Here is a 26,385-nt window from a genome sequence, read left to right as displayed (position 1 = left end):
TTCTTAGGCACGACGCAACGGCGAGTGCCTGGATACAGGCCTTTAGCCGTGGTATATTGGCCATGTACCACAAACCCCTGAGATGCCTTATTGCTATTATAAACTGGTTCCCAACATAAATAGAACAGTAAACAGGTGGTTTTGAGTCATACCCGTGCTATATTGTCTGATATACTATGGGTTTCAGCCAATCAGCATCCAGGACCCAAACTAGACGGTTTATAATTAAGCAATAAGGCACGAGGGGGTGTGGTATATTGCCAATATACCACGGCTTAGGGCTGTTCTTAGGCACGACACATCGCAGATTGCCTGGACACAGCCCTTAATTATAAACTGGGTGGTTCGAGCCCTGAATATTGATTGGCTGACAGCAATGGTATATCAGACCGTATAACACGGGTATGACAAAACATTTATATTTACTGCTCTAATTACGTTGGTAACCAGTTTACAATGGCAATAAGGGAAAGAGGGATACCTAGTCAATTGTTCAACTGAATGCATTCAACTGAAATGTGTCTTCCACATTTAACCCAACCCCTCTGAATCAGAGAGGTGCGGGGGGGGGGGCTGCCATAATCGACATCCACGTCATCGGCGCCCACCTCGGGGGTTTGTGAGATATGGCCAATATACCACGGCTGAAGGCCTGTATCCAGGCACTCAGCGTTGCGTCGTGCCTAAGCACTCCGCTTTACCACACCTCCTTGGGCCTTAATTGCTTAAACATACGGCTCTGCTTTGTGAGTATTCAAGTTTTTAATGGATCAAACGTGAGATTGATATTCTTTCTGGTGTTTTACAGAACAACTGGTGCTGCGAGTTCAGGATATCAGGACCTGTTTAGACAAAGCAATGGTAACAGGGGAGCAAAGGGTCGCAGTATATGGGGGAAAAGGACTGTCTGCAGTGGTGCAGTGTGGTCCTTCTGTAGCTCAGTTGGTAGAGCATGGCTCTTGCAACGCCAGGGTAGTGGGTTCGATTCCCGGGACCACCCATACGTAGAATGTATGCACACATGACTGTAAGTCGCTTTGGATAAAAGCGTCTGCTAAATGGCATATATATATATATGGTGCTGTTATAATGAGTTACCTGATACATGGAACACATGAAGCCATAAATGTATAAAAAAGCGTATATTGATATTTTAGCGAATGGAGATCCTAATAAAATACTAAACTTTTACTTTCAACTAGAAAACTCATCAACAGTAAACTCTGTTTATTCCAGGTCAGTTATTATAAAGACGGACTGTGCTGCAAGTTAACACCAGGGGGGTCCTCTCTCTACTCTCCAGTTTTAACTCCTGGATATTCCTTCTGATAGACAGGCCTGTCAGATTTATGTCTGTAACATGGACAACCAAATTCCTTGAAGCCTGAAAGTTTTCCCGAAAGCATCTCTGAACTCTTGACAGTTATGTGGATAATGTAAATCGTAAGTCGCTCTGGATAAGAGCGTCTGCTAAATGACTTAAATGTAAATGTAAATGTAAATGATGGTCGGTGCAATGAAAGGACTCTTTAGTCGACTGTAACAGTAATTTTACAGTAGTTCTTGATGATCGTTCTGTGTAAATTAAAGTTTCACTGTATGTATTTAAAAATGACCATGACTATTTACAAAGTTTTCTCTCTATGGGACTTTTCATGATTGATGTAAGGGTATTACTTATTTTTCATATGAAAGTTAACATAATTTCGAGCCGAACTTCAGACTTACGTTGACTTGGTCGAGATCTCGCGAGAAGGTGTGAACTTTCTGTTTTGGACGAGAACTCGACCCGTCTTTTGATCAGCTCAGAACGGAAGAAGGTGGGACGCGACGGAAAAGTAGATTAAAGAAGGATTTCTCGAGGGGGTGGGCATGTTGAAGAGAAAGAATGTTTTGTTGACATTTGACCGGGACAGACGGCATTACAGTTGTTAAACGGTACGTTAACAACACTTGAAGGTGATTTTTTTCCTGTCTTTCTGAACAGTCCATGCAGTTGTTTGCTCGCTAAACATCCATCTGGCAGATTCTGCTCTTGTCTGCCTCTTGTAGCGACACTGTTTCCACTTTATAGATATGTAACACAATCAATACCCTATTTGTATCTTAATTGGGGTTAGTTATATCCACGTTTGTTTGGTTAGACGGTGGATTTAAATTGTTATCCAACAAGCTATTGACATGACTCTACTGTGCTACCATTTTGAGGGGGCATATGCTCCTAAATATTTTTCTGTGCTGTCTGGAATTTTTATTTGTGAGAAAGTGTCCAGCGCCCAGGTAATAATTGTTGTAATTGTATCGACTTTAAGTGCCGGTATGTTTTTTTTTTTTGTGTTACTGTTGATGACGCGCTGGGCTCAGGACCAGAAGGTTGAGGGTTCGAGCCTCACAAACCTGCCTGTTTCATTACTTCGGTGTCGGACGTGAACATCAACTAACTACCGTGTGTTTTTTTTTTTGGCCGGTGAGCGCGTCCCTGTAACGGCATGTTTTAACTAGTACTAGTATTCCGCTATGCTCGCTTTAGCCCTCATGTGGGTGGGATCAAAACCCATTCATAGAGGCTAACTAAACTACATAGACAAAAGTATGTGGACACCTGCTCGTCGAACATCATAGTCCAAAATTAGATGTTGGAACATTGCTGTGTGCTGCAGGGACCTGTTTCCATTAAGCCACTGAGAGCATTAGTGAGGTTGGGCACTGATGTTGGGCGATTAGGCCTGGCACGGCAGTCTGCGTTATAATTCATCCCATAGGTGTTGGATGGGGTTGAGGTCAGGGCTCTGTGCAGGTCAGTCAAGTTCTTCCACACTGTTCTCGACAAACCATTTCTGTATGGACCTCGCTTTGAGCACTGGGGGGCATTGTCATGCTGAAACAGGAAAGCTTGTGTGGCCTACCACTTTTGCGGTTGAGTCGTTGTTGCTCGTAGACTTTTTCCACGTTCAGAATAACAGCACTCACAGTTGACCGGTGCCGAAATGTGACGAACTGTCTTAATGGGAAGGTGGCACCCTGTGTCTTATTGGGAAGAGGCGGCGCCCTGTGTCTTATTGGGAAGAGGCGGCACCCTGTGTCTTATTGGGAAGGCGGCGCCCTGTGTCTTATTGGGAAGGCGGCGCCCTGTGTCTTATTGGGAAGAGGCGGCACCCTGTGTCTTATTGGGAAGAGGCGGCGCCCTGTGTCTTAATGGGAAGGCGGCGCCCTGTGTCTTATTGGGAAGGTGGCACCCTGTGTCTTATTGGGGAGGCGGCGCCCTGTGTCTTATTGGGAAGGCGGCGCCCTGTGTCTTATTGGGAAGGCGGCGCCCTGTGTCTTATTGGGAAGGCGGCGCCCTGTGTCTTATTGGGAAGGCGGCGCCCTGTGTCTTATTGGGAAGAGGCGGCGCCCTGTGTCTTATTGGGAAGAGGCGGCGCCCTGTGTCTTATTGGGAAGAGGCGGCGCCCTGTGTCTTAATGGGAAGAGGCGGCGCCCTGTGTCTTAATGGGAAGAGGCGGCGCCCTGTGTCTTATGGGAAGAGGCGGCGCCCTGTGTCTTAATGGGAAGAGGCGGCGCCCTGTGTCTTATTGGGAAGAGGCGGCGCCCTGTGTCTTAATGGGAAGGTGGCACCCTGTGTCTTATTGGGAAGAGGCGGCGCCCTGTGTCTTATTGGGAAGAGGCGGCGCCCTGTGTCTTATTGGGAAGAGGCGGCGCCCTGTGTCTTATTGGGAAGAGGCGGCGCCCTGTGTCTTATTGGGAAGAGCGGCGCCCTGTGTCTTATTGGGAAGAGGCGGCGCCCTGTGTCTTATTGGGAAGAGGCGGCGCCCTGTGTCTTATTGGGAAGAGGCGGCGCCCTGTGTCTTATTGGGAAGAGGCGGCGCCCTGTGTCTTATTGGGATTGGGGAAGAGGCGGCGCCCTGTGTCTTATTGGGAAGAGGCGGCGCCCTGTGTCTTATTGGGAAGAGGCGGCGCCCTGTGTCTTATTGGGAAGAGGCGCCCTGTGTCTTATTGGGAAGAGGCGGCCCTGTGTCTTATTGGGAAGAGGCGGCGCCCTGTGTCTTATTGGGAAGAGGCGGCGCCCTGTGTCTTATTGGGAAGAGGCGGCGCCCTGTGTCTTATTGGGAAGAGGCGGCGCCCTGTGTCTTATTGGGAAGAGGCGGCGCCCTGTGTCTTATTGGGAAGAGCGGCGCCCTGTGTCTTATTGGGAAGAGGCGGCGCCCTGTGTCTTATTGGGAAGAGGCGGCGCCCTGTGTCTTAAGAGGCGGCGCCCTTGGGAAGAGGCGGCGCCCTGTGTCTTATTGGGAAGAAGGCGGCGCCCTGTGTCTTATTGGGAAGAGGCGGCGCCCTGTGTCTTATTGGGAAGAGGCGGCGCCCTGTGTCTTATTGGGAAGAGGCGGCGCCCTGTGTCTTATTGGGAAGAGGCGGCGCCCTGTGTCTTATTGGGAAGAGGCGGCGCCCTGTGTCTTATTGGGAAGAGGCGGCGCCCTGTGTCTTATTGGGAAGAGGCGGCGCCCTGTGTCTTGTTGGGAAGAGGCGGCGCCTGTGTCTTATTGGGAAGAGGCGGCGCCCTGTGTCTTATTGGGAAGAGGCGGCGCCCTGTGTCTTATTGGGAAGAGGCGGCGCCCTGTGTCTTATTGGGAAGAGGCGGCGCCCTGTGTCTTATTGGGAAGAGGCGGCGGCCTGTGTCTTATTGGGAAGAGGCGGCGCCCTGTGTCTTATTGGGAAGAGGCGGCGCCCTGTGTCTTATTGGGAAGAGGCGGCGCCCTGTGTCTTATTGGGAAGAGGCGGCGCCCTGTGTCTTATTGGGAAGAGGCGGCGCCCTGTGTCTTATTGGGAAGAGGCGGCGCCCTGTGTCTTATTGGGAAGAGGCGGCGCCCTGTGTCTTATTGGGAAGAGGCGGCGCCCTGTGTCTTATTGGGAAGAGGCGGCGCCCTGTGTCTTATTGGGAAGGCGGCGCCCTGTGTCTTATTGGGAAGAGGCGGCGCCCTGTGTCTTATTGGGAGAGGCGGCGCCCTGTGTCTTATTGGGAAGGCGGCGCCCTGTGTCTTATTGGGAAGAGGCGGCGCCCTGTGTCTTATTGGGAAGGCGGCGCCCTGTGTCTTATTGGGAAGAGGCGGCGCCCTGTGTCTTATTGGGAAGAGGCGGCGCCCTGTGTCTTATTGGGAAGGGGGCGCCCTGTGTCTTATTGGGAAGAGGCGGCGCCCTGTGTCTTATTGGGAAGGCGGCGCCCTGTGTCTTATTGGGAAGAGGCGGCGCCCTGTGTCTTATTGGGAAGAGGCGGCGCCCTGTGTCTTATTGGGAAGAGGCGGCGCCCTGTGTCTTATTGGGAAGAGGCGGCGCCCTGTGTCTTATTGGGAAGAGGCGGCGCCCTGTGTCTTATTGGGAAGAGGCGGCGCCCTGTGTCTTATTGGGAAGAGGCGGCGCCCTGTGTCTTATTGGGAAGAGGCGGCGCCCTGTGTCTTATTGGGAAGAGGCGGCGCCCTGTGTCTTATTGGGAAGAGGCGGCGCCCTGTGTCTTATTGGGAAGAGGCGGCGCCCTGTGTCTTATTGGGAAGAGGCGGCGCCCTGTGTCTTATTGGGAAGAGGCGGCGCCCTGTGTCTTATTGGGAAGAGGCGGCGCCCTGTGTCTTATTGGGAAGAGGCGGCGCCTGTATTGGGAAGAGGCGGCGCCCTGTGTCTTATTGGGAAGAGGCGGCGCCCTGTGTCTTATTGGGAAGAGGCGGCGCCCTGTGTCTTATTGGGAAGACGGCGCCCTGTGTCTTATTGGGAAGAGGCCGCCCTGTGTCTTATTGGGAAGAGGCGGCGCCCTGTGTCTTATTGGGAAGGCGGCGCCCTGTGTCTTATTGGGAAGGCGGCGCCCTGTGTCTTATTGGGAAGAGGCGGCGCCCTGTGTCTTATTGGGAAGAGGCGGCGCCCTGTGTCTTATTGGGAAGAGCGGCGCCCTGTGTCTTATTGGGAAGAGGCGGCGCCCTGTGTCTTATTGGGAAGAGGCGGCGCCCTGTGTCTTATTGGGAAGAGGCGGCGCCCTGTGTCTTATTGGGAAGAGGCGGCGCCCTGTGTCTTATTGGGGAAGAGGCGGCGCCCTGTGTCTTATTGGGAAGAGGCGGCGCCCTGTGTCTTATTGGGAAGAGGCGGCGCCCTGTGTCTTATTGGGAAGAGGCGGCGCCCTGTGTCTTATTGGGAAGAGGCGGCGCCCTGTGTCTTATTGGGAAGAGGCGGCGCCCTGTGTCTTATTGGGAAGAGGCGGCGCCCTGTGTCTTATTGGGAAGAGGCGGCGCCCTGTGTCTTATTGGGAAGAGGCGGCGCCCTGTGTCTTATTGGGAAGAGGCGGCGCCCTGTGTCTTATTGGGAAGAGGCGGCGCCCTGTGTCTTATTGGGAAGAGGCGGCGCCCTGTGTCTTATTGGGAAGAGGCGGCGCCCTGTGTCTTATTGGGAAGAGGCGGCGCCCTGTGTCTTATTGGGAAGAGGCGGCGCCCTGTGTCTTATTGGGAAGAGGCGGCGCCCTGTGTCTTATTGGGAAGAGGCGGCGCCCTGTGTCTTATTGGGAAGAGGCGGCGCCCTGTGTCTTATTGGGAAGAGGCGGCGCCCTGTGTCTTATTGGGAAGAGGCGGCGCCCTGTGTCGGTGCCACGTTGAAAGTCACTGAGCTCTTCAGTAAGGCCAAATAGCCGACTCTACTAATTTGAAGGGGTGTCCACATACTTTTGTATGTATAGTGTATAACCACAGTTTTGTCGTTATGAAGCTATCGGTACGGGCGCCGCCCACCCACCTGCCTATGTACTTTTGTGTGACAGAATTTTTGGAACGCGAAGCGAATGGCGCTCCGTAGTGACGATTTGCGCAGATTGTGAAATCACTGTGGAGAGCCCTTAAGAGGCGCTGTAAAACTGTCCTTGTGGAAGGAGGGAGTTGTGTAACAACCCAGGTTTATAATAATAATAATAATAATAATATATGCCATTTAGCAGACGCTTTTATCCAAAGCGACTTACAGTCATGTGTGAATACATTCTACGTATGGGTGGTCCCGGGAATCGAACCCACTACCCTGGCGTTACAAGCGCCATGCTCTACCAACTGAGCTACAGAAGGAAATCCACTCTCTCTCTCTCTTGTAAATGTGTATTTTTCTTCTGTGGCACAGTTGATGGCTCGCTGGGCTTGGGACCAGAAGGCTGAGGGTTTTAGCCTGTTCCACTACATGATGGTAGTGTGGTCTATCCCACTGCCTCGGTAGTGTGGTCTATCCCACTGCCTCGGTAGTGTGGTCTGTCCCACTGCCTCGGTAGTGTGGTCTATCCCACTGCCTCGGTAGTGTGGTCTGTCCCACAGCCTCGGTAGTGTGGTCTGTCCCACAGCCTCGGTAGTGTGGTCTGTCCCACAGCCTCGGTAGTGTGGTCTGTCCCACAGCCTCGGTAGTGTGGTCTGTCCCACTGCCTCGGTAGTGTGGTCTGTCCCACAGCCTCGGTAGTGTGGTCTGTCCCACAGCCTCGGTAGTGTGGTCTGTCCCACAGCCTCGGTAGTGTGGTCTGTCCCACTGCCTCGGTAGTGTGGTCTGTCCCACTGCCTCGGTAGTGTGGTCTGTCCCACTGCCTCGGTAGTGTGGTCTGTCCCACTGCCTCGGTAGTGTGGTCTGTCCCACTGCCTCGGTAGTGTGGTCTGTCCCACTGCCTCGGTAGTGTGGTCTGTCCCGCTGCCTCGGTAGTGTGGTCTGTCCCGCTGCCTCGGTAGTGTGGTCTGTCCCGCTGCCTCGGTAGTGTGGTCTGTCCCGCTGCCTCGGTAGTGTGGTCTGTCCCGCTGCCTCGGTAGTGTGGTCTGTCCCGCTGCCTCGGTAGTGTGGTCTGTCCCGCTGCCTCGGTAGTGTGGTCTGTCCCGCTGCCTCGGTAGTGTGGTCTGTCCCGCTGCCTCTGTAGTGTGGTCTGTCCCGCTGCCTCGGTAGTGTGGTCTGTCCCGCTGCCTCGGTAGTGTGGTCTGTCCCGCTGCCTCGGTAGTGTGGTCTGTCCCGCTGCCTCGGTAGTGTGGTCTGTCCCGCTGCCTCGGTAGTGTGGTCTGTCCCGCTGCCTCGGTAGTGTGGTCTGTCCCGCTGCCTCGGGAGTGTGGTCTGTCCCGCTGCCTCGGGAGTGTGGTCTGTCCCGCTGCCTCGGGAGTGTGGTCTGTCCCGCTGCCTCGGGAGTGTGGTCTGTCCCGCTGCCTCGGGAGTGTGGTCTGTCCCGCTGCCTCGGGAGTGTGGTCTGTCCCGCTGCCTCGGTAGTGTGGTCTGTCCCGCTGCCTCGGGAGTGTGGTCTGTCCCGCTGCCTCGGGAGTGTGGTCTGTCCCGCTGCCTCGGGAGTGTGGTCTGTCCCGCTGCCTCGGGAGTGTGGTCTGTCCCGCTGCCTCGGGAGTGTGGTCTGTCCCGCTGCCTCGGGAGTGTGGTCTGTCCCGCTGCCTCGGTAGTGTGGTCTGTCCCGCTGCCTCGGTAGTGTGGTCTGTCCCGCTGCCTCGGTAGTGTGGTCTGTCCCGCTGCCTCGGGAGTGTGGTCTGTCCCGCTGCCTCGGGAGTGTGGTCTGTCCCGCTGCCTCGGTAGTGTGGTCTGTCCCGCTGCCTCGGTAGTGTGGTCTGTCCCGCTGCCTCGGTAGTGTGGTCTGTCCCGCTGCCTCGGTAGTGTGGTCTGTCCCGCTGCCTCGGTAGTGTGGTCTGTCCCGCTGCCTCGGTAGTGTGGTGACAGAAGGAAAGGAGATTAGCTTCAAAAGTAAATTCGGAAAAAAAAATAAGAAACGTCCCTTTTTCAGGAACCTGTCTGTCGTAAAAATCTAAACTTCACAGATCTTCATTGTAAAGGGTTTACACACTGTTTCCCAGGCTTGTTGTAAAGGGTTTAAACACTGTTTCCCAGGCTTGTTGTAAAGGGTTTAAACACTGTTTCCCAGGCTTGTTGTAAAGGGTTTAAACACTGTTTCCCAGGCTTGTTGTAAAGGGTTTAAACACTGTTTCCCAGGCTTGTTGTAAAGGGTTTAAACACTGTTTCCCAGGCTTGTTGTAAAGGGTTTAAACACTGTTTCCCAGGCTTGTTGTAAAGGGTTTAAACACTGTTTCCCAGGCTTGTTGTAAAGGGTTTAAACACTGTTTCCCAGGCTTGTTGTAAAGGGTTTAAACACTGTTTCCCAGGCTTGTTGTAAAGGGTTTAAACACTGTTTCCCAGGCTTGTTGTAAAGGGTTTAAACACTGTTTCCCAGGCTTGTTGTAAAGGGTTTAAACACTGTTTCCCAGGCTTGTTGTAAAGGGTTTAAACACTGTTTCCCAGGCTTGTTGTTTAAACACTGGGTTTAAACACTGTTTCCCAGGCTTGTTGTAAAGGGTTTAAACACTGTTTCCCAGGCTTGTTGTAAAGGGTTTAAACACTGTTTCCCAGGCTTGTTGTAAAAGGGTTTAAACACTGTTTCCCAGGCTTGTTGTAAAGGGTTTAAACACTGTTTCCCAGGCTTGTTGTAAAGGGTTTAAACACTGTTTCCCAGGCTTGTTGTAAAGGGTTTAAACACTGTTTCCCAGGCTTGTTGTAAAGGGTTTAAACACTGTTTCCCAGGCTTGTTGTAAAGGGTTTAAACACTGTTTCCCAGGCTTGTTGTAAAGGGTTTAAACACTGTTTCCCAGGCTTGTTGTAAAGGGTTTAAACACTGTTTCCCAGGCTTGTTGTAAAGGGTTTAAACACTGTTTCCCAGGCTTGTTGTAAAGGGTTTAAACACTGTTTCCCAGGCTTGTTGTAAAGGGTTTAAACACTGTTTCCCAGGCTTGTTGTAAAGGGTTTAAACACTGTTTCCCAGGCTTGTTGTAAAGGGTTTAAACACTGTTTCCCAGGCTTGTTGTAAAGGGTTTAAACACTGTTTCCCAGGCTTGTTGTAAAGGGTTTAAACACTGTTTCCCAGGCTTGTTGTAAAGGGTTTAAACACTGTTTCCCTTGTTGTAGGCTTGTTGTAAAGGGTTTAAACACTGTTTCCCAGGCTTGTTGTAAAGGGTTTAAACACTGTTTCCCAGGCTTGTTGTAAAGGGTTTAAACACTGTTTCCCAGGCTTGTTGTAAAGGGTTTAAACACTGTTTCCCAGGCTTGTTGTAAAGGGTTTAAACACTGTTTCCCAGGCTTGTTGTAAAGGGTTTAAACACTGTTTCCCAGGCTTGTTGTAAAGGGTTTAAACACTGTTTCCCAGGCTTGTTGTAAAGGGTTTAAACGCTGTTTCCCAGGCTTGTTCAATGAACCATAAATAATTAATGAACATGCACCTGTGGAAGGGACATTAAGACACTAACAGCTTACAGACTGTAGGCAATTAAAGGTTACAGAGGGCGGGGGCGTCAGAGGGCGGGGGCGTCAGAGGGCGGGGGCGTCAGAGGGCGGGGGCGTCAGAGGGCGGGGGCGGGGCGTCAGAGGGCAGGGCAGGACATCAGAGGCCCAGTGTGTAAAATCCTCCATCTCCTAACCGGGATGTGTTGAGATTAAACAGGTTCCTTATATAGGCCTGCTCGGGTCCAGGGGGCGGGGCGTCAGAGGGCAGGGGGCGGGGCGTCAGAGGGCAGGGCGGGGCGTCAGAGGGCAGGACAGGACAGGACAGGACAGGACAGGACATCAGAGGCCCAGTGTGTAAAATCCTCCATCTCCTAACCGGGATGTGTTGAGATTAAACAGGTTCCTTATATAGGCCTGCTAGGGGCCAGGGGGCGGGGCGTCAGAGGGCGGGGCGTCAGGGGGCAGGGGGGGCGTCAGGGGGCAGGGCGGGGCGTCAGGGGCCCAGTGTGTAAAATCCTCCATCTCCTAACCGGGATGTGTTGACATTAAACAGGTTCCTTATATAGGCCTGCTAGGGGCCAGGGGGCGGGGCGTCAGAGGGCAGGGCGGGGCGTCAGGGGGCAGGGCAGGACATCAGAGGCCCAGTGTGTAAAATCCTCCATCTCCTAACCGGGATGTGTTGAGATTAAACAGGTTCCTTATATAGGCCTGCTAGGGGCCAGGGGGCGGGGCGTCAGAGGGCGGGGCGTTAGGGGGGGCGGGGCGTCAGAGGGCCCAGTGTGTAAAATCCTCCATCTCCTAACCGGGATGTGTTGACATTAAACAGGTTCCTTATATAGGCCTGCTAGGGGCCAAGCTGCTGCTGGTTTATCTGTCTGTCGTTAAACCTCTCTAAATGTGTCCTGGCTCAGCACTGCCGGCCTGGTTACAGGGCTGCTATTTCTAATCAACTCCCATTGTATTTTTCACATGCTTCACCTGTAAACAACAGGTGTAAACAACAGGTGTAAACAACAGGTGTAAACAACAGGGTCCATTTCCATCAAGAGAAAATGGAAATAGTGACACCGTGAGTAACGAATAAAAATAAAGAGTAAAAATAACCTGGCTACATACAGGAAGTACCAGGTAATAACCTGGCTACATACAGGTAGTACCAGGTAATAACCTGGCTACATACAGGAAGTACCAGGTAATAACCTGGCTACATACAGGAAGTACCAGGTAATAACCTGGCTACATACAGGAAGTACCAGGTAATAACCTGGCTACATACAGGAAGTACCAGGTAATAACCTGGCTATATACAGGAAGTACCAGGTAATAACCTGGCTATATACAGGAAGTACCAGGTAATAACCTGGCTATATACAGGAAGTACCAGGTAATAACCTGGCTATATACAGGAAGTACCAGGTAATAACCTGGCTATATACAGGAAGTACCAGGTAATAACGTGGCTATATACAGGAAGTACCAGGTAATAACGTGGCTATATACAGGAAGTACCAGGTAATAACCTGGCTATATACAGGAAGTACCAGGTAGCAACCTGGCTATATACAGGAAGTACCAGGTAGCAACCTGGCTATATATACAGGAAGTACCTGGTCAGTGTTGCTCAGAGTCGGCCTGCCCTGCCTGCTTCCCTGCCTGTCGGTGTGGTTCAGAGTCGGCCTGCCCTGCCTGCTTCCCTGCCTGTCGGTGTGGTTCAGAGTCGCCCTGCCTGCTTCCCTGCCTGTCAGTGTGGTTCAGAGTCGGCCTGCCCTGCCTGCTTCCCTTGGGCTGTGGATGAAAACATCCACCATGTGTTAGTTTGGCAGCTGAAAGGTTGTCCTGTGACTGAGTGGCTGAATGACTGACTGGCTGACTGACTGGCTGGCTGACTAGCTGGCTGACTGGCTGACTTAGGCTGGTGGCACTGGAGCTAAATTAGAATGAAACATTTGTTTGTTGTTTTGAAAGGCAAGCTGGTTGCTTTTAAAGGGGGTAGAGATGGCATCCTGTCAAAAGAACAAATGAAGGAAAGAGAATGAAATTATTTGAATTGAAGCCAATACATTCACCCAAATATTACTACCCTTCTCATATTGCATAGTCCACTTAAGTCCACTCTCTCAGCACGAGGTCCTGGTCTGTAGTAGAGGTCCCGCCCCGGCACGGTGACGCGGTCTGTAGTAGAGGTCCCGCCCCGGCACGGTGACGCGGTCTGTAGTAGAGAGGTCCCGCCCCGGCACGGTGACGCGGTCTGTAGTAGAGAGGTCCCGCCCCGGCACGGTGACGCGGTCTGTAGTAGAGAGGTCCCGCCCCGGCACGGTGACGCGGTCTGTAGTAGAGAGGTCCCGCCCCGGCACGGTGACGCGGTCTGTAGTAGAGAGGTCCCGCCCCGGCACGGTGACGCGGTCTGTAGTAGAGAGGTCCCTCCCCGGCACGGTGACGCGGTCTGTAGTAGAGGTCCCTGCCCGGCACGGAGATGTGGCCTGTAATCGTGACTCTACTTTCTACATACTGACATTTTGCGTGTTCGATTGCCTTCCGGAGGGAATAACTACGCTGTTTGTAGAGGTCCCTCCCCTCCCCGGCCATGTTTACAGTCCCTTGCCATAATTAAATGCGGTGGTACGTGCTTTCCAGTTTTGCGTGAATGCTGCCATCAATCCACAGTTTCTGGTTGGGGAAGGTTTTAAGTCACAGTGGGTACAACATCTCCTATACACTTCCTTATAAACTCACTCACTGACTCAGTGTGTACGTCGATGTTATTGTCTGAGGCTCCCCCCGAAACATATCCCAGTCCACGTGATCAAAACAATCCCCGATTTGGTCAGACCATCGTTGGATAGACCTAAGCACGGGCGCATCCTGTTTTAGTGTCTGCCTTTAGGAGGAGAGCAACGAGATGGAGTCATGGTCAGATTTGCCAAAAGGAGGGTCGGGAGAAGGGCGTTGTACGCTCGCGGACGTTAGAGTAGCAGTGGTCGTAGCGTGTTACTCCCCCGCTCATGTACTGCGATCGATATGCTGATTTAGAATTCCCTCCCGGCACGGTGCCTTGTTCTCAAATTAGCTTTGTTAAAATCCCCCCTACAATAAATACAGCCTCAGGATATATGGTTTCCTGTTTGCATAGAGTCCAGTGAATATACACGGCTGTAACTATAACGCGGTCTGAGGAGAGTTCTCTTGGGAGATGATACGGTCGCCATTTTATTGTGAGGAATTATAGTTCAGGTGAACAAAAAGGACTTGAGTTCTTGTATGTTGTTACAATTACCCCATGAGTCGTTAATCATGAAACACACACCCCCTTCTTCTTACCGGAGAGATGTTTGTTCCCTGCCCGGCATGGAGATGCACCTGAAAACCCAGTTGGCTGTACTTTCTACATACTGACATTTTGCGTGTTCGATTGCCTTCCGGAGGGAATAACTATGTCTCCGTGAAACAGAGTATGTTACAATCCAGGATATGTCTTTGGAAAGCAACTCTTGTCCTGATTTCGTTGACTTTTAAAAAAAACTAGCGACTGGACATTAGCGAGTAATATACTGGGAAGCGGTGGGTGGTGTGCTTGTCCTGCCAAAGCCTCACTAGAAGACCGCTTCCGGCACCCTCTCTTTCGACGGCGTTGTTTTGGGTCGACCTCTGGAATCAGTTATAGTGTGATTTGTGAAAGAGGCCTCTAGCCTTCTGTGTTTATATTTTAATGCGAATAATAATCTGTTTTCATTTCAACCATCCTTTCTATACGTTGCTTGGCAAAGACACACTGCCCACTTTGTATTTTGTAGTCCACATTGTTCTGTTCGCCTCTCCCAGAGAGACCGATAACCTTGTGGTTCTATGTTGAGCAGAGATCTGTGGTTATTACCTAGTGGTTTCCACGTTCTGATTCCACTATATTACTGCCCCGCAGAACACAATGTTACTCTGAGACACAGGGGCTTCATCCACTCTGTTTCTCAACCCTGGTCCCATTTCATTTGAATACAATTGAGGAAATAATTTGAAATTCCATTTCCTGTTAACTTATATTTCCCGAATTGACATACTCCAGCCCTCGTCTTGTCCTAACCTAAACCATGGACCTCTCAGTGCTGTTTCCCAGGCTAATATATCGCTGTCTTGTCCTAACCTAAACCATGGACCTCTCAGTGCTGTTTCCCAGGCTAATATATCGCTGTCTTGTCCTAACCTAAACCATGGACCTCTCAGTGCTGTTTCCCAGGCTAATATATCGCTGTCTTGTCCTAACCTAAACCATGGACCTCTCAGTGCTGTTTCCCAGGCTAATATATCACTGTCTTGTCCTAACCTAAACCATGGACCTCTCAGTGCCTTTTCCCAGGCTAATATATCACTGTCTTGTCCTAACCTAAACCATGGACCTCTCAGTGCAGTGCTCTGTTTCCCAGGCTAATATATCACTGTCTTGTCCTAACCTAAACCATGGACCTCTCAGTGCCTTTTCCCAGGCTAATATATCGCTGTCTTGTCCTAACCTAAACCATGGACCTCTCAGTGCCTTTTCCCAGGCTAATATATCGCTGTCTTGTCCTAACCTAAACCATGGACCTCTCAGTGCTGTTTCCCAGGCTAATATATCGCTGTCTTGTCCTAACCTAAACCATGGACCTCTCAGTGCCGTTTCCCAGACTAATATATCGTTGTCTTGTCCTAACCTAAACCATGGACATCTCAGTGCTCTGTTTCCCAGGCTAATATATCACTGTCTTGTCCTAACCTAAACCATGGACATCTCAGTGTCGTGCTCTGTTTCCCAGGCTAATATATCGCTGTCTTGTCCTAACCTAAACCATGGACCTCTCAGTGCCGTTTCCCAGACTAATATATCGTTGTCTTGTCCTAACCTAAACCATGGACATCTCAGTGCTCTGTTTCCCAGGCTAATATATCACTGTCTTGTCCTAACCTAAACCATGGACATCTCAGTGTCGTGCTCTGTTTCCCAGGCTAATATATCACTGTCTTGTCCTAACCTAAACCATGGACCTCTCAGTGTCGTGCTCTGTTTCCCAGGCTAATATATCGCTGTCTTGTCCTAACCTAAACCATGGACCTCTCAGTGCTGTTTCCCAGGCTAATATATCACTGTCTTGTCCTAACCTAAACCATGGACCTCTCAGTGCAGTGCTCTGTTTCCCAGGCTAATATATCGCTGTCTTGTCCTAACCTAAACCATGGACCTCTCAGTGCAGTGCTCTGTTTCCCAGGCTAATATATCGCTGTCTTGTCCTAACCTAAACCATGGACCTCTCAGTGCAGTGCTCTGTTTCCCAGGCTAATATATCGCTGTCTTGTCCTAACCTAAACCATGGACCTCTCAGTGCAGTGCTCTGTTTCCCAGACTAATATATCGCTGTCTTGTCCTAACCTAAACCATGGACCTCTCAGTGCTCTGTTTCCCAGGCTAATATATCACTGTCTTGTCCTAACCTAAACCATGGACCTCTCAGTGCTCTGTTTCCCAGGCTAATATATCACTGTCTTGTCCTAACCTAAACCATGGACCTCACAGTGCTGTTTCCCAGGCTAATATATCACTGTCTTGTCCTAACCTAAACCATGGACCTCACAGTGCTCTGTTTCCCAGGCTAATATATCACTGTCTTGTCCTAACCTAAACCATGGACCTCTCAGTGCTCTGTTTCCCAGGCTAATATATCACTGTCTTGTCCTAACCTAAACCATGGACCTCTCAGTGTCGTGCTCTGTTTCCCAGGCTAATATATCACTGTCTTGTCCTAACCTAAACCATGGACATCTCAGTGCTCTGTTTCCCAGGCTAATATATCGCTGTCTTGTCCTAACCTAAACCATGGACCTCTCAGTGCAGTGCTCTGTTTCCCAGGCTAATATATCACTGTCTTGTCCTAACCTAAACCATGGACCTCTCAGTGCAGTGCTCTGTTTCCCAGGCTAATATATCGCTGTCTTGTCCTAACCTAAACCATGGACCTCTCAGTGCAGTGCTCTGTTTCCCAGGCTAATATATCGTTGTCTTGTCCTAACCTAAACCATGGACCTCTCAGTGTCGTGCTCTGTTTCCCAGGCTAATATATCGTTGTCTTGTCCTAACCTAAACCATGGACATCTCAGTGCAGTGCTCTGTTTCCCAGGCTAATATATCACTGTCTTGTCCTAACCTAAACCATGGACCTCTCAGTGCAGTGCTCTGTTTCCCAGGCTAATATATCACTGTCTTGTCCTAACCTAAACCATGGACATCACAGTGTCGTGCTCTGTTTCCCAGGCTAATATATCGTTGTCTTGTCCTAACCTAAACCATGGACATCTCAGTGCTGTTTCCCAGGCTAATATATCGCTGTCTTGTCCTAACCTAAACCATGGACCTCTCAGTGCAGTGCTCTGTTTCCCAGGCTAATATATCGCTGTCTTGTCCTAACCTAAACCATGGACATCTCAGTGCTGTTTCCCAGGCTAATATATCGCTGTCTTGTCCTAACCTAAACCATGGACCTCACAGTGCAGTGCTCTGTTTCCCAGGCTAATATATCGTTGTCTTGTCCTAACCTAAACCATGGACCTCACAGTGCAGTGCTCTGTTTCCCAGGCTAATATATCGCTGTCTTGTCCTAACCTAAACCATGGACCTCACAGTGCAGTGCTCTGTTTCCCAGGCTAATATATCGCTGTCTTGTCCTAACCTAAACCATGGACATCTCAGTGCTGTTTCCCAGGCTAATATATCGCTGTCTTGTCCTAACCTAAACCATGGACCTCTCAGTGCAGTGCTCTGTTTCCCAGGCTAATATATCACTGTCTTGTCCTAACCTAAACCATGGACCTCTCAGTGCTCTGTTTCCCAGGCTAATATATCACTGTCTTGTCCTAACCTAAACCATGGACCTCTCAGTGCCGTGCTCTGTTTCCCAGGCTAATATATCACTGTCTTGTCCTAACCTAAACCATGGACCTCTCAGTGCTCTGTTTCCCAGGCTAATATATCACTGTCTTGTCCTAACCTAAACCATGGACCTCTCAGTGCAGTGCTCTGTTTCCCAGGCTAATATATCGCTGTCTTGTCCTAACCTAAACCATGGACCTCTCAGTGCAGTGCTCTGTTTCCCAGGCTAATATATCACTGTCTTGTCCTAACCTAAACCATGGACCTCACAGTGCTCTGTTTCCCAGGCTAATATATCACTGTCTTGTCCTAACCTAAACCATGGACCTCTCAGTGCTCTGTTTCCCAGGCTAATATATCGTTGTCTTGTCCTAACCTAAACCATGGACCTCTCAGTGTCGTGCTCTGTTTCCCAGGCTAATATATCACTGTCTTGTCCTAACCTAAACCATGGACATCTCAGTGCTCTGTTTCCCAGGCTAATATATCGCTGTCTTGTCCTAACCTAAACCATGGACCTCTCAGTGCAGTGCTCTGTTTCCCAGGCTAATATATCGCTGTCTTGTCCTAACCTAAACCATGGACCTCTCAGTGCAGTGCTCTGTTTCCCAGGCTAATATATCACTGTCTTGTCCTAACCTAAACCATGGACCTCTCAGTGCAGTGCTCTGTTTCCCAGGCTAATATATCGCTGTCTTGTCCTAACCTAAACCATGGACCTCTCAGTGTCGTGCTCTGTTTCCCAGGCTAATATATCGTTGTCTTGTCCTAACCTAAACCATGGACATCTCAGTGCTGTTTCCCAGGCTAATATATCGCTGTCTTGTCCTAACCTAAACCATGGACCTCTCAGTGCTGTTTCCCAGGCTAATATATCTCTGTCTTGTCCTAACCTAAACCATGGACCTCTCAGTGCTGTTTCCCAGGCTAATATATCGTTGTCTTGTCCTAACCTAAACCATGGACCTCTCAGTGCTGTTTCCCAGGCTAATATATCGCTGTCTTGTCCTAACCTAAACCATGGACATCTCAGTGCTGTTTCCCAGGCTAATATATCGCTGTCTTGTCCTAACCTAAACCATGGACCTCTCAGTGCTGCTCTGTTTCCCAGGCTAATATATCGTTGTCTTGTCCTAACCTAAACCATGGACCTCTCAGTGCTCTGTTTCCCAGGCTAATATATCGCTGTCTTGTCCTAACCTAAACCATGGACCTCACAGTGCAGTGCTCTGTTTCCCAGGCTAATATATCGTTGTCTTGTCCTAACCTAAACCATGGACCTCACAGTGCAGTGCTCTGTTTCCCAGGCTAATATATCGCTGTCTTGTCCTAACCTAAACCATGGACCTCACAGTGCAGTGCTCTGTTTCCCAGGCTAATATATCGTTGTCTTGTCCTAACCTAAACCATGGACATCTCAGTGCTGTTTCCCAGGCTAATATATCGCTGTCTTGTCCTAACCTAAACCATGGACCTCTCAGTGCAGTGCTCTGTTTCCCAGGCTAATATATCGCTGTCTTGTCCTAACCTAAACCATGGACCTCTCAGTGCTGTTTCCCAGGCTAATATATCGCCTTCTTGTCCTAACCTAAACCATGGACCTCTCAGTGCAGTGCTCTGTTTCCCAGGCTAATATATCTCTGTCTTGTCCTAACCTAAACCATGGACCTCACAGTGCTGTTTCCCAGACTAATATATCGCTGTCTTGTCCTAACCTAAACCATGGACCTCACAGTGCAGTGCTCTGTTTCCCAGGCTAATATATCGCTGTCTTGTCCTAACCTAAACCATGGACCTCACAGTGCAGTGCTCTGTTTCCCAGGCTAATATATCGTTGTCTTGTCCTAACCTAAACCATGGACATCTCAGTGCTGTTTCCCAGGCTAATATATCGCTGTCTTGTCCTAACCTAAACCATGGACATCACAGTGCAGTGCTCTGTTTCCCAGGCTAATATATCGTTGTCTTGTCCTAACCTAAACCATGGACATCTCAGTGCTGTTTCCCAGGCTAATATATCGCTGTCTTGTCCTAACCTAAACCATGGACATCTCAGTGCTGTTTCCCAGGCTAATATATCTCTGTCTTGTCCTAACCTAAACCATGGACCTCTCAGTGCAGTGCTCTGTTTCCCAGGCTAATATATCGCTGTCTTGTCCTAACCTAAACCATGGACATCACAGTGTCGTGCTCTGTTTCCCAGGCTAATATATCGTTGTCTTGTCCTAACCTAAACCATGGACATCTCAGTGCTGTTTCCCAGGCTAATATATCGCTGTCTTGTCCTAACCTAAACCATGGACCTCTCAGTGCAGTGCTCTGTTTCCCAGGCTAATATATCTCTGTCTTGTCCTAACCTAAACCATGGACCTCTCAGTGCTCTGTTTCCCAGGCTAATATATCGCTGTCTTGTCCTAACCTAAACCATGGACCTCTCAGTGCAGTGCTCTGTTTCCCAGGCTAATATATCGCTGTCTTGTCCTAACCTAAACCATGGACCTCACAGTGCAGTGCTCTGTTTCCCAGGCTAATATATCATTGTCTTGTCCTAACCTAAACCATGGACCTCACAGTGCAGTGCTCTGTTTCCCAGGCTAATATATCTCTGTCTTGTCCTAACCTAAACCATGGACCTCACAGTGCAGTTTTCTGTTTCCCAGGCTAATATATCGTTGTCTTGTCCTAACCTAAACCATGGACCTCACAGTGCTGTTTCCCAGACTAATATATCGCTGTCTTGTCCTAACCTAAACCATGGACCTCACAGTGCAGTGCTCTGTTTCCCAGGCTAATATATCGTTGTTGACAGATTGTTTGTAGTGGATTTCAAGGTGGGTGTTCCACTGAACCGTAAAGTGAGCCATCCAAGCAGCTATCTGGGTAAAGCTGTGGGCCTGCTGAGAGCAGGATGAGAGTGGTGGTGTCTGGGAAATATTACCAAATCTTATTATAGAGTCCAAGTTGGCCCGAGAAGTGCTCTCCTTTTTAAATCTGTAACTTTGGGCCACCTTGAAAATGTAGTGACCTGTCAGGCAGAGATATTCCTGAACAGGCATGGTAATGATGGGGATTCAGACTGCTGTTTACAGAGGACCATATTACCTCCATATTGTGGCTCTCTCACTACAGAAGCAACAACATTGAGCCTATTTTGAGCTATTTAACAACTGGCAGAGAGACGAGGGTTGAAGATGGTTCTGGCAGGGTTTAGGGTCTCTTTTTCAGGACTGGACCAAACAGGTGAACAGAACCTAATCTAGGGCTGGGTGATATAGCCTGGACCAAACAGAACCTAATCTAGGGCTGGGTGATATAGCCTGGGCCAAACAGAATCTAATCTAGGGCTGGGTGATATAGCCTGGACCAAACAGAACCTAATCTAGGGCTGGGTGATATAGCCTGGACCAAACAGAACCTAATCTAGGGCTGGGTGATATAGCCTGGGCCAAACAGAACCTAATCTAGGGCTGGGTGATATAGCCTGGACCAAACAGAACCTAATCTAGGGCTGGGTGATATAGCCTGGACCAAACAGAACCTAATCTAGGGCTGGGTGATATAGCCTGGACCAAACAGAACCTAATCTAGGGCTGGGTGATATAGCCTGGACCAAACAGAACCTAATCTAGGGCTGGGTGATATAGCCTGGACCAAACAGAACCTAATCTAGGGCTGGGTGATATAGCCTGGGAACCTAATCTAGGGCTGGGTGATATAGCCTGGGCCAAACAGAACCTAATCTAGGGCTGGGTGATATAGCCTGGGCCAAACAGAACCTAATCTAGGGCTGGGTGATATAGCCTGGGCCAAACAGAACCTAATCTAGGGCTGGGTGATATAGCCTGGGCCAAACAGAACCTAATCTAGGGCTGGGTGATATAGCCTGGACCAAACAGAACCTAATCTAGGGCTGGGTGATATAGCCTGGGCCAAACAGAATCTAATCTAGGGCTGGGTGATATAGCCTGGACCAAACAGAACCTAATCTAGGGCTGGGTGATTTAGGCCAAAAATCTGATTTATTATTTTTTTTTTTATAGTTATGGACACACCTACTCTCATTCAAGGGTTTTTCTTTATTTTTTACTATTTTCTAAATTGTAGAATAATAATGAAAACATCAACTATTAAATCACACGTGGAATCATGTAGTAACCAAAAAAGTGTTACACGAATCAAAATGTATTTTATATTCTTCCTTTGCCTTGATGGCAGCTTTAAACACTCTTGGCATTCTCTCAACTAGCTTCACCTGGAATGCTTTTCCAACAGTCTTGAAGGAGTTCCCACATATGCTGAGCACTTGTTGGCTGCTTTTCCTTAACTCTGCTGTCCAACTCGTGGTACTTCTGAAGGCTCTCTTCCTCTGGCCTCACAGATCCTCTGGAACAGCTGTCAGCTTCAAGGGATAAAGGCCTCGTCACGTCAACGCAGCCTGCTCAATTGTGCGTCAGTGTAAAGATGAGGCCTACTGTCTGTGATATGAGGTCTCAATGTGTGAGCATTTGAGCTGCTGGTCTGGGTTTCTTTTGGGGGGTTTACTTTTCCCACCTTGACTTATCTGTCTTTTACTGAGGGATATTTTTAACAGCTTGGGTGGGGTTGAGTAGGGGGGGGATTCCCCCTGGCCTGATCTGCACGACACAATTTATAGGAGCTGTTAGCTGTGTGTTTATCCTGCTTCTCTGGCTGTCCCTGACTTTGCGGGAGGAGCATTTCTTTGCGGGATCAGTCAAGTTTACCTCTCCCTCCTTCGTTCCTCTCCTCAGCCCTCTGTTTCTCCCCCTCTTCCCCAGCGGAGGAAGAGAGCAGGGCCAGGGATGCCTGGGTGCTTACCTCATTTCCTCTCCTTTACAGCCTGTGAGGAGAGGAGGGAGGGAGACTGCTGTCTTTGTTGGGGTGGGAAACATCCCTGTTGTGTTGTGTCATAGTGGCTTCAACAACAGAACAACGGATGTGGGTGTTTTCGTTTGTCTTTGCTGCACATATGTTTGTATTGTACATGAAGTGTGTGTGTGTGTGTGTGTGTGTGTGTGTGTGTGTGTGTGTGTGTCACGACACTCCAAATAAGACTATGCTATTAGCCCATTCTACTGACGCTATAACCCTTTACGTGACCGACAGTCAGACGGTACATCTGAGTTATACGGTACGTAACAAGCGATTAGACGACTTGGCAGGTGTCCACGTCCTTCAGTAATTCTGATACTACAGTCCGTTCAGAAAGTATTCAGACCTTTTCCCACATTCGGTTATGTTACAGCCTTATTCTAAAATGGATTAAATCAAATTAAAATAAAAACATCTATTTACACACAATACCCCATAATGACATCACAATACCCCATAATGACATCACAATACCCCATAATGACATCACAATACCCCATAATGACATCACAATACCCCATAATGACATCACAATACCCCATAATGACATCACAATACCCCATAATGACATCACAATACCCCATAATGACATCACAATACCCCATAATGACAAAGCAAAAACAGGTTAAGACATTTTTGCTAACGTATAAAACATAAACCGAAGTACCTTATTTACATACGTTTTCAGACCCTTTGCTATGAGACTCAATTGAGGTCAGGTGCATCCTGTTCTCCATTGACCGACCTTGAGATGTTTCTACAACTTGATTGGAGTCCACCTGTGGTAAATTCAATTGATTGGACATGATTTGGGAAGGCACACACCTGTCTATATAAGGTCCCACAGTTGACAGTGCATGTCAGAGTAAAAACCAAGTATGAGGTCAAAGGAAGTGTCCGTAGAGCTGTGCCTCGACACAATCCTGTCTCGGATATCTGGGGAAGGGTACCAAAACATTTCTGCAGCATTGAAGGTCCCCAAGAACAGTGGCCTCCATTATTCTTAAATGGAAGGAGTTTGGAACCACCAAGACTCTTCCTAGAGCTGGCCGCCCGGCCAAACTAAGCAATAGAGGGAGAAGAGCTCCAGAGTTCCTCTATGGAGATGGGAGAACCTTCCAGAAGGACAACCATCTCTGCAGCATTCCACCAATCAGGTCTTTATGGTCGAGATGCCAGACGGAAGCCACTTTTCAGTAAAAGGCACATGACAGCCCGCTTTGAGTTTGCCAAAAGGCACCAAAAGGACTCTCAGACCATGAGAAACAAGATTCTCTGGTCTGATGAAACCAAGATTGAACTCTTTGGCCTGAATGCCAAGCGTCACGTCTGGAGGAAACCTGGCACCATCCCTACGGTGAAGCATGGTGGTGGCAGCATATATACAGGGTATTACGGTACAGAGTCAATGTGGAGGTTATATACAGGGTATTACGGTACAGAGTCAATGTGGAGGCTATATACAGGGTATTACGGTACAGAGTCAATGTGGAGGTTATATACAGGGTATTACGGTACAGAGTCAATGTGGAGGGGGTACCTGTACAGAGTATATACAGGGTATTACAGAGTCTACGTGGAGGCTAGAGTCAACAGAGTCTACGTGGAGGCTATATACGGTACAGAGTCTACGTGGAGGCTATATACAGGGTACAGAGTCAATGTGGAGGCTATATACAGGTCAATGTGGAGGCTATTACAGGGTACAGAGTCAATGTGGAGGCTATATACAGGGTATTACGGTACAGAGTCTATATGGGTATTACGGTAGGCTAGACTATATACAGGGTATTACGGTACAGAGTCAATGTGGAGGCTATATACAGGGTATTACGGTACAGAGTCAATGTGGAGGCTATATACAGGGGGTACAGAGTCAATGTGGAGGCTATATACAGGGGGGTACCATGGCCTGGCTGTCCCCACTAAAACCCTAATGCCCTGGCCTGGCTGTCCCCACTAAAGCCCTAATGCCCAGGCCTGCCTGTCCGGTCTGTCCCCACTTCCCACTAATACCCTGGCCTGGCTGTCCTGTCTGTCCCCACTTCCCACGAATACCCTGGCCTGCCTGTCCGGTCTGTCCCCACTAAAGCCCTAATACCCAGGCCTGTCTGTCCGGTCTGTCCCCACTAATACCCAGGCCTGTCTGTCCGGTCTGTCCCCACTAATACCCAGGCCTGTCTGTCCGGTCTGTCCCCACTAATACCCAGGCCTGTCTGTCCGGTCTGTCCCCACTAATACCCAGGCCTGTCTGTCCGGTCTGTCCCCACTAATACCCTGGCCTGGCTGTCCTGTCCCCACTTCCCACTAATACCCTGGCCTGCCTGTCCTGTCTGTCCCCACTTCCCACTAATACCCTGGCCTGGCTGTCCTGTCCGGTCCCCACTTCCCACTAATACCCTGGCCTGGCTGTCCTGTCCGGTCCCCACTTCCCACTAATACCCTGGCCTGGCTGTCCGGTCTGTCCCCACTTCCCACTAATACCCTGGCCTGCCTGTCCGGTCTGTCCCCACTTCCCACTAATACCCTGGCCTGGCTGTCCGGTCTGTCCCCACTTCCCACTAATACCCTGGCCTGGCTGTCCGGTCTGTCCCCACTTCCCACTAATACCCTGGCCTGGCTGTCCTGTCTGTCCCCACTTCCCACTAATACCCTGGCCTGGCTGTCCGGTCTGTCCCCACTTCCCACTAATACCCTGGCCTGGCTGTCCGGTCTGTCCCCACTTCCCACTAATACCCAGGCCTGTGCTGTTTCCCCACTCCCCACTAATACCCAGGCCTGTCTGTCCCCACTTCCCACTAATACCCAGGCCTGTCTGTCCCCACTTCCCACTAATACCCAGGCCTGTCTGTCCCCACTTCCCACTAATACCCAGGCCTGTCTGTCCCCACTTCCCACTAATACCCAGGCCTGTCTGTCCCCACTTCCCACTAATACCCAGGCCTGTCTGTCCCCACTTCCCACTAATACCCTGGCCTGCCTGTCCGGTCTGTCCCCACTTCCCACTAATACCCAGGCCACGTGCCACTCCTTTCCCCACTCCCCACTAATACCCAGGCCTGTCTGTCCCCACTTCCCACTAATACCCAGGCCTGTCTGTCCCCACTTCCCACTAATACCCAGGCCTGTCTGTCCCCACTTCCCACTAATACCCAGGCCTGGCTGTCCTGTCCCCACTTCCCACTAATACCCAGGCCTGCCTGTCCGGTCCCCACTTCCCACTAATACCCAGGCCTGCCTGTTCCCCACTTCCCACTAATACCCAGGCCTGGCTGTCCGGTCTGTCCCCACTAATACCCAGGCCACGTGCCATTCCTTTCCCCACAGCAGCACAGGAATGTGCAGAAGGGCTGCATTGACCAGAGCATGATCAGAATGTGGCCAGTTTGCTCTCTCCAGTTAGGTTACGACTGTGGTCTGCTGTTTGTTCTGAGGGTTTAGTGTTGCTGAGCCTGGCTGGGGCTGCTGGTCCATAACCCTGGACTATTGTCACAGACACGCCATCTATTTACACTGGAATCTCTCCTGTTTCATACGGATGTGTTGGTGCTTTCATTAGGACACCGTCGTTGTGGTTCTGGACTGGGCCTGTCTGGACTGGGACTGGGCCTGTCTGGACTGGGACTGGGCCTGTCTGGTTTCATTATGACACCGTCGTTGTGGTTCTGGACTGGGCCTGTCTGGACTGGGACTGGGCCTGTCAGTCTGGGTTCATTATGACCTGGGCCTGTCAGTCTGGGTTCATTATGACCTGGGCCTGTCAGTCTGGGTTCATTATGACCTGGGCCTGTCAGTCTGGGTTCATTATGACCTGGGCCTGTCAGTCTGGGTTCATTATGACCTGGGCCTGTCAGTCTGGGTTCATTATGACCTGGGCCTGTCAGTCTGGGTTCATTATGACCTGGGCCTGTCAGTCTGGGTTCATTATGACCTGGGCCTGTCAGTCTGGGTTCATTATGACCTGGGCCTGTCAGTCTGGGTTCATTATGACCTGGGCCTGTCAGTCTGGGTTCATTATGTCTCCCTGGCCGTATCGTTGTGGTTCTGGACTGGGCCTGTCAGTCTGGTTTCATTATGTCTCCCTGGCCGTATCGTTGTGGTTCTGGACTGGGCCTGTCAGTCTGGTTTCATTATGTCTCCCTGGCCGTATCGTTGTGGTTCTGGACTGGGCCTGTCAGTCTGGTTTCATTATGTCTCCCTGGCCGTATCGTTGTGGACCCACAGAGTAGTACCACTGACTTCTCTGTCCTGTCTGGTAACTGAGCAAAGGTGCTCTCTAACCTCTGCCAGAGAGGGGGCAACCCCCCCCCCCTGTGTTGTATCTGAGGGTCGGTCGGTCAGGAGACAACCCTCCCTGTTGTATC

The 26,385-nt window shown here is 50.2% G+C and overlaps 1 protein-coding gene across 1 annotated transcript in view; it reads left to right on the top strand.

Annotated features, from left to right (window-relative positions):
* The first annotated feature begins 1,783 nt into the window (after nt 1-1,783).
* LOC127927100 (E3 ubiquitin-protein ligase RNF19A-like) overlaps nt 1,784-26,385 on the top strand; it is a 106,291-nt gene continuing 81,689 nt past the window's right edge. Inside the window, 1 exon segment of the mRNA XM_052512887.1 lies at nt 1,784-1,938. The gene's annotated coding sequence lies outside the window, so the exon portion shown is untranslated.

Source organism: Oncorhynchus keta, unplaced genomic scaffold (assembly GCF_023373465.1).
Source record: "Oncorhynchus keta strain PuntledgeMale-10-30-2019 unplaced genomic scaffold, Oket_V2 Un_contig_9404_pilon_pilon, whole genome shotgun sequence".
NCBI lineage: Eukaryota > Metazoa > Chordata > Actinopteri > Salmoniformes > Salmonidae > Oncorhynchus > Oncorhynchus keta.
The sequence above is the reverse complement of the archived record's forward strand: the minus strand, read 5'-3'. Positions and strand labels throughout refer to the sequence as shown.